Genomic DNA, 15028 nt, shown 5'->3' with positions numbered 1-15028 from the left:
ACTCAGCGTGATATCAAGAAACCACTGAAGGCATTGGGCGCTACAAAGGCTAGGGGCCCTGACAACATTCTGGCAATAATACTGAAGACTTGTGCTCCAGAATTAACCACGCTCCTAGCCAAGCTGTTCCAGTACAACTACAACACTGGTATCTATCTCACAATGTTGAAAATTTCCCAGGTGTGTCCCGTCCACAAAAAGCAGGACAAATCCAACCTGGCCAACTACCGCCCCATCAGTCTAGTTTTGATCATCAGTAAAGTGATAGAAGAGATTGTTGACAGTGCTATCAAGCGGCACTTACTCAGCAATAACCTGCTCACTGACACTTAGATTGTGTTCCACCAGGGCAACTCAGCTCCTTGACTCATTACAACCTTGGTCCAAATATGGACAAAAGAGCTGAATTCAAGAGGTGAGGTGAGAGTGCCCTTGATGTCAAGGCAGCATTTGACTGTGGCATCAAGTAGCCCTAGCAAAATTGAAGTCAGGTGGAAAACTCTTAATTGGCTGGAGTCATACCTAACACAGGGAAAGATTATTGTCGTTTTTGGAGGCTAAACATCTCAGCCCCAGGCCGTTGCAACAGGAATTCCGGTATCCCATCCACCGCCTTAAACATTTACTCTCTCCACTACCAGCGCATAGTAACAGCAGTGTGTACCACAAGCAAGATGCACTGCAGCAACTCACCAAGTCTCCTTCTACAGCATCTTCCAAACCTGTGATCTCTACCACCTAGGAGGAAAAGGGCAGCAGACACATTGGAACACCACCACCTGAAAGTTCCCCTCCAAGCCACACACTATCCTGACTTGGAACTATATCGCCGTACCTTCATTGTTGCTCGGTCAAAATCCTGGAACTCCCTCCCTAACAGTACTGCAGATGTACCTACACCAAACCGTCTGCAGCAATTCAAAAGGCAGCTCACCAGCACCTTCTCAAGGGCAATTAGGGATGGGTAATAAATGCTGGCCTAGCCAGTGATGCTCACATCCCATGAAAGAGTAAAAAGAAACTCCTCACAACCTTGTCTGCTTTAAGGACAACAACCTCAGCTTTACAGGTTTCCACATAACAGAAGTCTCTCATTCCTGGTACTTAGCCAGCGATGCCAACATCCCATGAACAAATAAATTTTTTTAAAAACCTGTGGCGCAACTTTTAGTGATTGATGTATTAGTACTCTGAGGCCCCTTTGTTCCTCTACCCCATCTAGACTTGCACCTTCCAAGTGACCTCCTTATTCTTCCTACCAAAATTCAATACCTCAAAGGTAAAAGCAAAATACTGCAGATGCTGGAAATCTGAAACAAAAACAAAAATAGTTGGAAAAACTCAGCAGGTCTGACAGCATCTGCAGAGAGGAACACAGTTAACGTTTTGAGTCCGAATGACTCTTCATCAGAACTAAAGAAAAATAGAAATGAGGTGAAATATAAGCTGGTTGAGGGGGGTGGGACAGGTAGAGCTGGATAGAGGGCCAGTGATAGGTGGAAGCAAAGAAGAGATTGCCAAAGATGTCATAGACAAAAAGACAAAGGGGTGTTGACGGTGGTGATATTAGCCAAAGGATGTGCTAATGGTGACATTAAGGGTAGAAAGCAGGACGAGCAAGTGACAGGTAGCCCTAGTGGGAGTGGGGTAGGGGGAAGGGAACGAAATAGGTTAGAAGGTGGACATAAAACAATGGATGGAAATAAATTTTAAAATAATAATAGAAATAGGGGGGAAAAGAAAAATATATTTGCCCTCAGCTCATCGGCTTTATTTACTATACTCCTTGCATTTACAGATATACCTTTTAACATTGTCAAATTCCTGTGCTGTACACTTTTTAACCTGTGTTTCTTCTGTCTTTCAGAATCACTCACTAATTCTCCATCTCCCGTTCCCTGCTCTGAATTTGCCCTCAGGTTCCCATCCCCCTGCCAATCTAGTTTAAACCATCCCCAACAGCACTAGCAAATCTCCCTGCAAGGATATTGATCCCAGTCCTACTTTACAGGTCCTGCTTTTCAATTTCCTTCCTAGCTCCCTAAAGTCTGCTTTCAAGACCTCATCACCTTTCCTACCTACGTCATTGGTACCAACATGGACCACAACTTCTGGCTGATCACCCTCCCCCAGAAGAGTGTCCTGCAACTGCTCCGTGACATCCTTGACCCTGCCACCAGGGAGGCAGCATACCAACCAGAGTCATGTCTATGGCCACAGAAATGCCTGTCTGTTCCCCTAACTAACGAATTCCCTATCACTATAGCTCTTCTATTCTTCTTCCTCGCCTCCAGTACAGCTGAGCCGCTCATGGTGCCGAAAACTTGGATCTGACTGCACTCCTCTGAGGAACCAGCACCCTCACCAGCTTCCAAATGGAAAACCGATTTGTGAATGGGACCCCAGGGGACTCCTGCACTATCTGCCTAGTTTTCGTGGACTGCCTAGTGGTCACCCATTCCCTTTCTACCTCCAGGTTCCAAAGCTGCGGTGTGACCACCGCTCTGAACGTGTTATCCTTGTAGCTCTCAGCCTCGCGGACATGCCACAGTGACTCCAGCCACCGTTGGAGCTCTGAAACTCGGAGCTCAAGGTTCTGCAGCTGGTGACACTTCCTGCACATGTTGTCATCTAGGACATTGGGAGCATCCATGACTTCCCACATATTACAGGACATACATTCCACACGACCAAGCTGTCCTGCCTTGGCTTCAATTTACTTCTTTTACGTTTACTTTATTTTACTTTGGTTTACATCTATTAACTCTATATTACTTGGCCCTAATTAATAAACCTTATCAAACGTACGGTTCCTACTTTACTTTAAACCTTAGGAATGGAATAAACCTTAAACACTTCCTAGATACTCACCAAACAGCTAGCTTCTTCTCCAACCAATCAAATTGTTTCTTTCCTGTGATGTCAAAATGTTTTTTAAAAACTCTCCTTTGGAACTCAGCAGCTGACAGGTCCCTGCAGGTCCCCCTCTCTGACTGCTCTTCCCAAAGGTGAGTGATGTGGGCCACGCTCCCCAGGCTGCATTTATTCTATCCCCACTCCTTGTATCTCCCGCAGTTCTGCCTCTCCGACTGCTCTTCCCAAAGTTGAGTGATGTAGGCTGCGCTCCCTGGGCTGTACTTATTCTCTCCCCACTCCGTGTATCTCTCACAGGTCTGCCTCTCCGACTGCTTTTCCTGAAGGTGAGTGATGTAGGCCGCGCTCCCTGGGCTGTATTTATTCTCTCCCCATTCCGTGTATCTCCCGCAGGCCTGCCTCTCCAACTGCTGTTCCCAAAGGTGAGTGATCCTTGCATTTATAGAGCATGTTTCATAACCTCAGGATGTCCCAAAGTATTTCACAACCGATGAGGTACTTCTGAAGTGTAGTTACTGTTGTAGTGTAGGACACACTTAGCCAATTTGTACCCAACAGGATCCCACAAACGGCAATGAGTTTTAGTGGGAAGTCAACCTGTTTTCATCATGGTTGAGGTAAATATTGGCCTGGACATTAGGAGAACTCAACAGCTACTCTTTGATAAATGCCATGAGATCTTTAATGTACAGTTAAGAGACCTGAAGAGATATTGGTTTACTGTATCAGCTGAAAGGCAATGCAGCACTCTCTCCTGCCAGCTCAGGTTATTGTCATGTGAGAGGGGAATCTACTACAAACTGAGCCAATCCCCACCCTCGACATCATTAATATGCATAAAATGAAATGGCCTCAGAACCAATGCTGCCAGATTGTTTTTCTGATATTCAGCCCGGGTTGAGTCAGAACTTCTTCCAGTTTAACATTGGGAAGACAAATTCCATAGGTTTCAGTCCCTGACACAAACTCCATACCCTTGCTACTGATTCCATCCTCCTCTGTCGCCCATTGTCTCAGGTTCAATTGGGATTCAGAACCTTGGCATGGTGTTTAATCCTGAACTTAGTTTGGTAACTCATATCCTTCCCTCACGGAGGCAAGACCTCTCTGACTTTTCCCACCTCCACCCCCCCACCTCAGCTCTTTCACTGCTGAAACCTTCTAAACTCGGGGCTCATAGCATTCCAGCTGCTGTCTGGACGAGAGCAGTTAACTCAGCATAGACCAGGGATCAACCCTGGGGCTTGCTTCACTGTAAGAGTTGGTGCTATGGTCTGTCATTTGAGCAACAGAAAACAAATGTTTTGTTTTGTTCCAATTACTGTAGTAGAAATAGCATTTCCCTGTCAGAAAGGGGTTACCAAAGAAAAGTATTGGATGGTTTTTCAAGTTAGTGAAGATAGTAACCAGGTTTCTAGCCACTTGTCTAACATCTCCCCACTGGAAGGAGCAAGATCCAGGCATATATCTTACTATTTCAGCTCAGAAGAGTTACAAATGTTCAACAAGACAATGAGTGAGTGCATGTACCATAAATATTTGTGTGCGCCATATTGCACATTCAAGAAAAAGCAGAGTGCAAGGAGCTAAAAATAAATGCACAACATCTCAGTCACCATTATCATTTAATTATCAATGCACATTATACTGCTACAATTCATAATCTTCTTGCCATCTGCAGTTAACAGCAAAGCGGAAACATGGGTGAGTGAGGGGTTTGGGGGCTGAAGTGGTGGAGGGGAAAGGGGTGCTGTTGGCAGATTAGAGCCTTCGTTCAACAAACCCCTAAGTCTACTATTTGCAGCAATTGACGAAAGTTAGTCACTAAGTTCACAGTTTATATTAATGATCACATGGGTGGGTCCTCCTTGCTCATGAAGTTAAAACCCTATGTCTGCCCTTTGTGAGATTATCTTCAGGTCCTCAGAGAGAGATCCAGATCTTCTTTGGAGAAAGCTGCAAATTGTAAAAAAATAAAGATTAAGCTGCTCTGTTTGATTTGTCAAGCAAAAATTTTGTTTGAAGTTTCTTTCCCATTTTTGAGGCCCTTCCTGCCAGTCCCATGTGCGGTCAGGTCACATGGCCAGTGGGACTCCATAAGAAGCTGTGCAAAAATGGTCTTGGGAGACTAGACTAGACACAGATTTGGCATTGTCAGTGTTGGTACCTGCATGGGCACCGGCACCCAGAGGATCCACCTTGATTCAGGCTGTCAGAATCTTAATATTTGATTTTTTTTAAAATTGAGATTTGTAGCTGTTCAGGCATTGTGACAATTCTGAAATGCATTGCTTCCTTGGAGAGATTTCTCTTTGTGAAGGAAAGATTCAACTGGATTTAACATTGAAGTGAGGGATTGTTTTGTTTATAACTTGGCCAAACATCTCACACTTTGTGATATGTCAATAAGACACATCGAGTGACAATGCCTTTTCAATATCCTAACCCAACATCTAACTGAATCCCTAAAAATCTAACCCTAAATCTTGTTTTAATCCTAAATCCTGGAACTAAATTTCTGTGTCAATAGTTAATGTGCCACATTCGATGATGCAAATCACCCACATTGTTACCAATCACTCCCATGTTAAAATATACATGGTTACCACTCTGACAGCAGACACCTTCATTGCCCTTGCTGGCTGAACTATGCAAAATAAACCAGCAGTGTTAGAGCCAGCATCTCCTGGTGAAAGCAGCTATGGCAGTGTGAGGCAGTGTACAGATGAACATAAGAATGTACGAATTAGGAGCAGGAGTAGGTCATTCGAGTCAGCTCCATCATTTGGTAAGATCATGATAAATGTGATTTTGTGGCTCAATTCTACATTCCTGTCTACACCCTGTAACCTTTGACTCCCTTGTCAATTAAGAATCTATCTAGCCCAACCTTAAAATTATTCAGTGACCCTGCTTCCACTGCTCTCTGCAGAAGAGAATTCCACAGACTAATGACCCTCTGAGAGAAAAAAATTCTCCTCCACTCTGACCCCTTATTTTAAACTGTGCCCCTTAGCACTAGTCTCTCCCATAAGGGGAAACACATTCTTTCAGCATCCGCTCTGTCAAGTCCCCTCAGGATCTTATATGTTTCAATAAGGTCACCTCTCAATCTTCTAAACGCCAACAGTCACAGGCCCAACCTGCTTCCCTTCAACCCAGGAATCAGTCACATGAACCTTCTCTGAACTGCTTTTAATACAATTATATCCTTTCTTAATTAAAGAGACCAAAACTGTACACAGTACTCCAGATGTGGACTCACCAACACCCAGTACAACTGTTGGAAAACATGCCTACTTTTATATTCCATTACCATTGCAATAAATGACTACATTCAATTTGCCTCCTTAATCATTTTCCACAGCTGCATACTAAACTTTTGTGATTTGCCTTTAACAAATCCACGCTGGCTGTCATTTATTAACACTTTATTTCAAGTGACTATTAATTTTGACCTGGATTATTGTCTCAAAAAGCTTCCCTACCATCGCCATTAGGCTGATTGGTCAGAAATTACCAGGTTAATCCCTTTTCCCTCCTTTGAACAGGGGTGTAACATTTGCAAAACTCTAGTCCTTTGGCATCACTCCCATATCTAAGGAGGATTGGAAGACTGTGGATAGTACATCTGCAATTTCTACCTGTCCTCCCACTTCCAGCAGCTTTCCCTGCTCCACCTGGTCTCTGTTCCTCTCCAAGTAATGCTGTATTCCAAGGGGATACATTCCAAGGATTCCAACTATTCCAAGGGTACTAGTTTACCCATCTAGGAGCAACTGATTTGTGGAGAAGCCTTGAAGTCAGCAAAATCTCCTTCAGCACCTGCTAAACCACTACCTGTAGACTTCTGCAACTTGAAACAACTATAGAAAGCACCAAACACTTGTAGAATCATAGCAACCCCCAGAACAAATCAACCAGCAACTAAACTGTCCGTCAATGATGATCCCCTTAAATAGCCCTGGTGGGTGGGAGTAGGGGATCCTTCCAGTTGCTGAATACACGTTGAGCTGTGTGAGGTTAAGAGAAAATGCATTGCACGCTGATCGATGTCACGATCTGGCTGCCCTGCAAACTTCCCGATGGATGTTTTTGTGTGCATGTAAAGCTCACACCAAGCTGGCATTCAGCACAACTCATTGCACAAGTATGTATGAACATTTTAGACTCCATTTTGGAATTCTAAGGCCTCTCATAGCACACAAGAAAGGGTATAATGAGCCCCATGTTTTGCCCTATATCTCCCTCCAACAGAGAGCTCTAGCTTTGGATGTCCTTCCTTTGCTCCTCATCAGAATGTCTAGTCTGTACTTGAACCGTCTCCTCTTTGAAAATCCCAATGCCCCTTTATTGTTACACCTGCCAATCTTTTATTTCAATCAATCTGGGCCAGATCCCTCTTTAACTCACTGCAATTCATTCCCATCCAGTTGAGTATATCCATGTTTAGTCATTTGGTAGTGCAGAACTTGAGTATTGCCTGAAACAAGAGACATGAGACATGCTGTTGAAGCTTTTTGTCTTGCACTCATCAGGACAGATGTTAGAATGCCAAATTTCATGAATGGGCCAAAGGCCACCATTTTCAGACCTGAAAAATGCCTAGTCTTCCTCAAATTACCCCGCAACTGGTAAAACTAGCCATTTCACGCTCCTACTATGTAGTGACAAGAGCAGTGTTATCCACTAAAAGGATGCTACCGTTAAGCCAAAAGGACGTTCTGTTTACCATCTAATTGAGTAATGTAGCATATGAATGTCAGTGCCAGTGCAATGCCAGGTACATAGGCCACACCGGCAGATCATATCAAACAGCATGTCCTTTCAGCTGTTCACAATGGGAAGAGCACTGACTGTAATCAACAAATGCGTGCTTGCAAAATGCAGAACATAATGGGCCATAACTTCTGAGCTCCCCAGCATCGGATTTGGGAGTACTCCAAAGATGTGCTGGGAAACCGCTCTCAGAACTTCAAAGGTAAGGTTTTGCACGGCTGTTTCCCAGAGTGAAGACTTCTTCTGAGCAATTGGCCTGTGCTGGGAACCATCTGAAAATGTGAGTTAAATCACAAACTTCGACGGTTCTGGCTGTGTTACACAAATGGTTACTCAGAAAAAGTTAGAAGAATTAAAACCTCTTAAATTCTGGGTAACTATTGTAAAGACACAGACTGGCTGCCCTCACAGGACTCCCCTCACACCCCCGAATGCCCCCCCCACCCCTCCCCAGGGGACTCCACAACCCTGACCCCCAGGGATCTCACCCCTGACTACACACCCCCACTACACACTCTCACACTGTATTCCACCCCCCTGACTCCCCATAGGATTACCGCACTGACCTGACCCAAACCGACCCCCAACCCAGAAGGTCCAACCCCCCCGCCACCTGACCCGACCGGACCTAGACACCCAACTCACAACCCCCTCCCTGCAGGCCCTACACCCCCCTCCCGACCCGACTGGACCTCCTCCCTGACCTCCCCCCCAGGTTCCAAACCTACCCCACACCCAATGCCCCGACCCCTCCCTCCCCACCAACTATGTCCAACAACCCCACACCACCCCAATGTCCGACCCCGCTGATATCCGGCACGCCCCAAACCCCCCACCGATGTCCAAACCCCCCACCCCTCTGATGTCCAACCATCTCAATCCCCCAATGTGTGACCCCTTCCAAAACCCCACTCCCACCTGACCTCCGATCCCCCACAACCTCCAAATCCTATCCACTTACCTGAGGCACTTAACTTCTGCCTGGTCTGTCAATTTCAAACGGACCCTTAAACTTACCTGATTTATGGCAGCTAGTGCCGTAAAAAAAGGGACTTGTCCTTCTTCAGTCCGACTCCGCTGGATTGTGATGTTGGGCTTCGGAAACAGCTGTGCTGCCTGGGTCTTGCCTGGCCTGAGTCGGAAGGTTGAGTGAGACAGGCATGGAAGAAATTTTGCGTAAGTAATTGGGCACAGAGTGGCAATCCAACGCTGATTGCTACTCTGAGGAAGTTATAGCCTAATGTTTAACTTTAGATGTGATTCCATGATCGGGCAGCACTTGCTGAACAATCCCGAGTGTGCTAAGAATTACACTAACAACCTATTTAAGATTATCAGCCGGGCTCATAATATGGCTCACTTAAGCTTGCTGGAAGATACATATATTCACACGCAGGGACCTGTTCTCTGCAGGCAAAAGGAATAGGTTCAGACATTGCATGATTTTTGAATAAACAAATGCATGGGGGCCAATAGCTCTCTGGTGCATTAGCCATGGCAATGTCTCAACTAATCAGAGCCAACTTGCCAACCAAACAGCACCCTTTTCACATGCAGTATAAATGGTTGTTCCCTTTGAAATTTGACATTCTTGTCTGTCCTGATGAGTGCAAGATGAAAGCTTTGACAGCATGTCTCTTTTTTCAGCAGTTTCTATGTTTGGTTGTTTCTTCTCCCTTTCCACAATTACCCTAAACCTGATGATATTGTGGTCACTGTTTCCCAAATACTCACTCAATTTTCCAGAACCGTTTAATCCAATTCAGGGTCATGGGGAGTCGGAGCCTATCCCAACAGGCAACGGGCACTAGTAGTCAGGGTACACCCAGGACGGGACGCCAGTCCATCACAGGGTACGCACTTACACACAGATCTTTGAATGGTGGGGCGAAACTGGAGCCCCCAGTGGAAACCTACACAGACATGGGGAGAATGTCCAAACTCCACAAAGAAGGAGGCCCAAGGTCAGGATTGAGTTCGGGTCCCTGGAGCTGTGAGGCAGCAGCACTAACCACTGCGCCACCATGCTGCCCTGTTTCCCAAATACTCCTCTACTAAAACATACTCCACTTGCCCCACTTCATTCTCCAGCACTAGATCCAGCACTGCTTCATTCCTCAATGGGCTGGAAACACACTCATCACAAATGATCCCTTGTGCACATTTCAGGGATTCCTCTCCTCTTTGCCCTTTACACTATTATTTCCCAACACTTTCCCTGACTTTTGTTAATGATTTCTGTCTCGGGGACAGGGTATATGAGAAAAATCATGAGGGTTAATTAGCGTCTTCATTAAAGGCCAAGGGTCAGCAATTATCTTTACTTGAAGAACATTTTTCAAAATATTTGCCTGAAGTAAAAACTATTGGGAGCCACAAGATCAAGATTTAGCATTTCTAAAGCAAATACTTGGCAGACTTCACTGGTAGAATGCATAATTTGCATATATAATAAATAAAATACACACATTGAATTTAGGTTTCAAAAGAAGAAAAAGTCAAAATTAAAAAACTTAACTGAATTATTGTGTTTTCTGACATTTTTTTGTTATGATTTTGTTAGTAAAGTCATCTTTGAGGCAAATTTTAACTTAAAATGTGTAGAACTAAGACTTTTTTGGGTATTGATTCTCATGATTAAAAAAAACTTCTAATAGCACATTCAGAATAATTTATCCTCTCAGCTATATTAGAAACAATAAAATCTATTCCTCAAATCAAAGGCAATATCTGTAACCATCACGTAGCTATATCATTTATTATTTAGAGCACTGTGATATTTTTCATAAAAATAATAATTTGAAACTGTAAAGTGCAAAATAATGATTAGCCTTTTATCCCTACAATAAAAGCACACCTCTTACTTTTCTTGACGTCTTTAGGCTTTTTTCGTGTATACGCTATCCAACTGGAAAAGATTGGGAGCCGCAGATCAAGTATTAAAGAGTTGCATGTGGCTCTGGAGCCACAGGTTGCCAACTCCTGATCTTGGCAGTGATCTGGTGATCCTATGTCTCTCCCATTGTGGAACCCACCCCATTAAAACCAATTCGATGCATTCCATAATATTTGGGTGATCGGTTCTACCAGAATCACCCGAGGAGGTCAAGGCAAAAATTACATTCCTTGAGTTTGAGTCACTGGGTCCAGAAAGATCCAAAGGATTCAAAGTTACTGAATAGAATTGCTGAGTGTGGAGTTTTTACTGTTTTGGGACAGATACTGTAATTTAAGTGTAACACTATAACTCATCTGATCTACTAGCTTACTCTTGCTTCTGGCTAGCTTAACTACTTAACACACACAAATTTAGAGTTTTTGGCCTGAGTTAAAATGTCAGTACAACGTTTTGCAAGATAGAAGCCATAGTTTAGTACAGTACAGAAGGACACCATTCAGCCCATTAGGTCTACACTGGCTGTTTCAAAAGGCAATCCAGTTGGCCCCACTCCCTCCTGCTCCTTCCCCCATCCCTGTATCTTTTCTTCTTCAAGTATTTATCCAATTCCCTTTTGAAGGCTATGATTTAATCTGTATCCATCACCCTATCAGGCAGTGTATTCCAAATCCTAAATACTTATTGTGTAAAAAAGACTTTTTCCTCATATTGTCCCTTTTGTCAATCACCTTAAATATGTGTCTTTAGGTTTTGATCCTTCAGCCAGTGGAACAGTTTCCCTTTACTTACTCTATCCAAACCCTTCAAGATTTTACACACCTTTATCGAAATTCCTCTCAACCTTTTCTGCTCTAAGGAAAACAATCCCAGTTTCTCCAATCTCTCCAAATAACATAAGTCACTCAATAAGGTGTTAGATAAAAGGTTATTGCACAAGATAAAAGCTCATGGTGATACATTAGCATGGCTAGAGGATTAGCTATCTAACAGGAAGCTGCAGTTGGGTTAATTGGATTGTTTTCGGGTTGCAAACTGTAACTAGAGAGATGTCACAGGGATCAGTGCTAGGGCCTCAACTTATTATAATCTATATTAATGAATAACGCAGCAGGCTCGATGGGCTGAATGGCCTACTCCTGCTCCTATTTCTTATGATCTTATGAACATTAATCCCTCATCCCTGGAACCATTCTAGTAAATCTCTTCTGTACCCTCTTCAATGTCTTCACATCCTTCCTAAGGTGTGTGTACAGGATTGGACACAGCTGAGGCTAAAACTGATGATTTATAAAGATTCAGCAGAAGTCCTGGTTTTTGTGCCCTCTGTCCCTATTTATAAAGCTCAGAATCTTGTGTGCTTTATTAACTGCTTTGTTAACCTGCCCTACCACCTTCAAAGATTTGTGCACTAACATCCTCGATCCCTCTCTCCTTGCATGCACCCCCTTTAACATTGTTTCATTTAGCTTGTATTGTCTTTCCTCATTCTCCCTACAAAAATGTATCACGTACACTTATCTGCTTTGAATTTCATCTGACCCGTGCCCACCCATTCCACCATCCTCTGTCCTTTTGAAGTCTATTACTACCTTCCTCAATGTTTATTGTACTTCCAAGTTTAATGTTGTCTGCAAATTTCAAAATTGCGCCCTGTACCTCCCAAGTCCAAGTCATTTATGCATATCAAATACAGCAGTGGTCCGAGTGCTGAACCTTGGGGAACTCCACCGTATACCAAGAATCGTAAAATAGTTACAGCACAGAATGAGGCCATTCGACCCACCGTGTCTGTGCTGGCCCTCTGAAGGAGCAAATCGCCTAGTGTCACTGCACCCCTTGCCTTTTCCCCGTAGCCCTGCAATCTTTCCTTTTCAGACAACAATCCAATATCCTTTTGAATGCCAAAATTGACCCTGCCTCCAATACAGTCTCAGACAGTGCATTCCAGATCCTAACAACTCGCTGTGTAAAAAAGTCCTTCCTCATGTCACCATTTCTACTTTTGTCAATTACCTTAAATCTGTGCCCCCTGGTTTTCGATCCTTCCAACAATTGGAACAATTTCTCCTTATCTACTCTGTCCAGTCCCCTCATGATTTTGAAAACCTCCTATCAAATCTCCTTTGGGATTCGGATTGATCCACGACTATGGGGAGAGTGTGGGGCAGTGAGATTAGTTTGGGATTAACGCTAGACTGTGGAGAGATAGCAGCACTCTGGGATTAGTTTGGAATTAACGCTGGATTATGGAGAGATAGCAGCGGATTAGTTTGGGGATGAAACAGGGCTATGGGGAGAGAGTGGGATTAATTTGATTAGTTCTGGATTGTTCTTTCAAACAGCCGGACACGATAGGATGAATTGTCTACTTCAGTGCTGTGGCCTTTTTCTGTTCCCTCACACAAGCTGACACATCATCCAAACCAAAATGCATGCTTTTGTAAAAAAAAATCCTTTCTCACACTCCCTTTCTTCTTTTCATCTCTCTGTATCATCCCAGCCAAGGAGTTGAATATCCAAGGGTACTCAGTGTTTCGGAAGGATAGGCAGGAAGGAAAAGGAGGTGCTGTGGCTTTGTGAGTAAAGGAAGAGATCAGTGCTATAGTGAGGAATGATAAAGGCACTGGAGAACAAGACGTAGGGTCAGTCTGGGTAGAAATAAGAAATAGCAAGGGAAAGAAGTCCCTAGTGGGAGTAATCTATAGGTCCCCAAACAATAGTTCAGCTGTAGGGCACAGTATAAACCAGGAAATACTGGGAGCATGTGAGAAAGGCATGCCAATAATCATGGGTGATTTTAATATGCATATAGACTGGACTAATCAAATTGGCAAGGGTAGCCTCGAGGGAGAGTTCATAGAGTGTATTAGAGATTGTTTCTTGGAGCCATATGTTGTGGAACCAACCAGGGAGCAGGCTATTCTGGATTTGGTTTTGTGTAATGAGATAGGATTAATTAATGATCTCATAGTAAAGGATCCACTAGGGAAGAGTGATCTTAGCATGATAGAATTTCAAGTTCAGCTTGAGAGCAAGAAACTTGAGTCCCACACTAGTATTCTGGAGTTAAACAAAGGTAACTACATAGGTATAAGGGCAGATTTGGCCTTGGTGGACTGGGCAGGAAGACTACAACATAGGACATTTGATGAAGAGTGGCAGATATTTAAGGAGATATTCAATTCCTCCCAAGTAAAATACATTCCAAAGAGGAAGAAAGATGATAAGGGGGGGAAAAAGCATCCATGGCTAAGCAAGGAAATTAAAGATAACTTAAAGGCAAAAACTAAGGCATACCAAGTTGCAAAGGTCAGTGGCCGGCTGGAAGATTGGGAAACTTTTAAAGATCAACAAAGGATTACTAAAAAAATAATAAAAAGAGCAAAGGTAAATTATGAAAGAAAACTAGCGCAAATTGTAAAAACTGATAGCAAAATCTTCTACAAGTATATAAAAGGAAAGAGAGTAGCTAAAGTGAATGTTGGTCCCTTGGAGGATGAGACTGGGGAGTTAATAGTGGGGTACGCAGAAATGGCAGAGACGTTTAATCAATATTTTGCCTCAGTTTTCATGATACTAGTACCACCCCAATAGTAACAGGTAGTGCAGAAGGTATATAGGAGGAACTTAGAACAATCACCATTACTATAGAAAAAGTACTGAGCAAACTATTGGGATTAAAGGGTGACAATGATGGCCTACATCCTAGGGTCTTAAAGGAAGTGACAGCGGAGATAGAGGATGCATTGGTTATAATATTCCAAAATTCCCTGGATTCTGGAAAAGTTCCAGTTTCCAGCATTCTGGTAAAATGCTAATGTAACGCCCTTATTCAAAAAGGTGGGGGGGGGGAGGAAGAAAATAGGAAACTATAGGCCAGTTAGTTTAATGTCTTTCATTGGTAAATTGTTGGAATCCATTATTAAGGAAGTAGTAATGGGGCATTTGGAAAGTCAAAATGCAATCCATCAGATTCAGCATGGTTTTATGAAAAGTAAATCCTGTTTGACTAATTTGCTAGAGTTCTTCGAAGATGTGACAAGCAAAGTAGATAATGGGGATCCTGTAGATGTAGTATATCTGGACTTCCAGAAGGCCTTTGATAAGGTGCCGCACAAAAGATTAATACACAAGATAAGATCACACGGAGTTAGGGGTAATATATTAGCTTGGATAGAGGATTGGCTAACCAACAGAAAGCAAAGAGTTGGGATAAATGGGTCTTTTTCTGGATGGCAAGCTGTAACTAGTCGGGTGTCACAGGGTTCGGTCCTTGGGCCCCAACTATTCACAATCTATATTAATGACTTGGATTCAGGGATAGAAGGTACTATAGCTAAATTTTCAGATGATACCAAAATAGGTAGGAAATTAATTGCAATGAAGAAATAAGAAATTTACAAATGGATATGGACAGGTTAGGTGAATGGGCCAAAATTTGGCAGATGGAGTTTAACGTGGATAAGTGTGAGGTTA

General features: G+C 43.3%; 1 protein-coding gene across 2 annotated transcripts in view; it reads right to left on the bottom strand.

Annotated features, from left to right (window-relative positions):
- Window positions 1-4528: 4528 nt before the first annotated feature.
- Window positions 4529-15028, bottom strand: part of LOC144699686 (baculoviral IAP repeat-containing protein 8-like) — a 44865-nt gene continuing 34365 nt past the window's right edge. The window contains exons 8-9 of one of the 2 annotated variants that reach the window (XR_013580587.1): window positions 8671-8785; window positions 4529-4830 (exon numbers count right to left, since the gene is read on the bottom strand). The gene's annotated coding sequence lies outside the window, so the exon portion shown is untranslated. The remainder of the gene's footprint in view (window positions 4831-8670; window positions 8786-15028) is intronic. The other variant, XM_078570826.1, reaches the window with a different exon arrangement.

The sequence above is a fragment of the Cetorhinus maximus genome, chromosome 24 (genome assembly GCF_964194155.1).
Source record: "Cetorhinus maximus chromosome 24, sCetMax3.hap1.1, whole genome shotgun sequence".
Classification (NCBI taxonomy): Eukaryota; Metazoa; Chordata; class Chondrichthyes; order Lamniformes; family Cetorhinidae; genus Cetorhinus; species Cetorhinus maximus.
The sequence above is the reverse complement of the archived record's forward strand: the minus strand, read 5'-3'. Positions and strand labels throughout refer to the sequence as shown.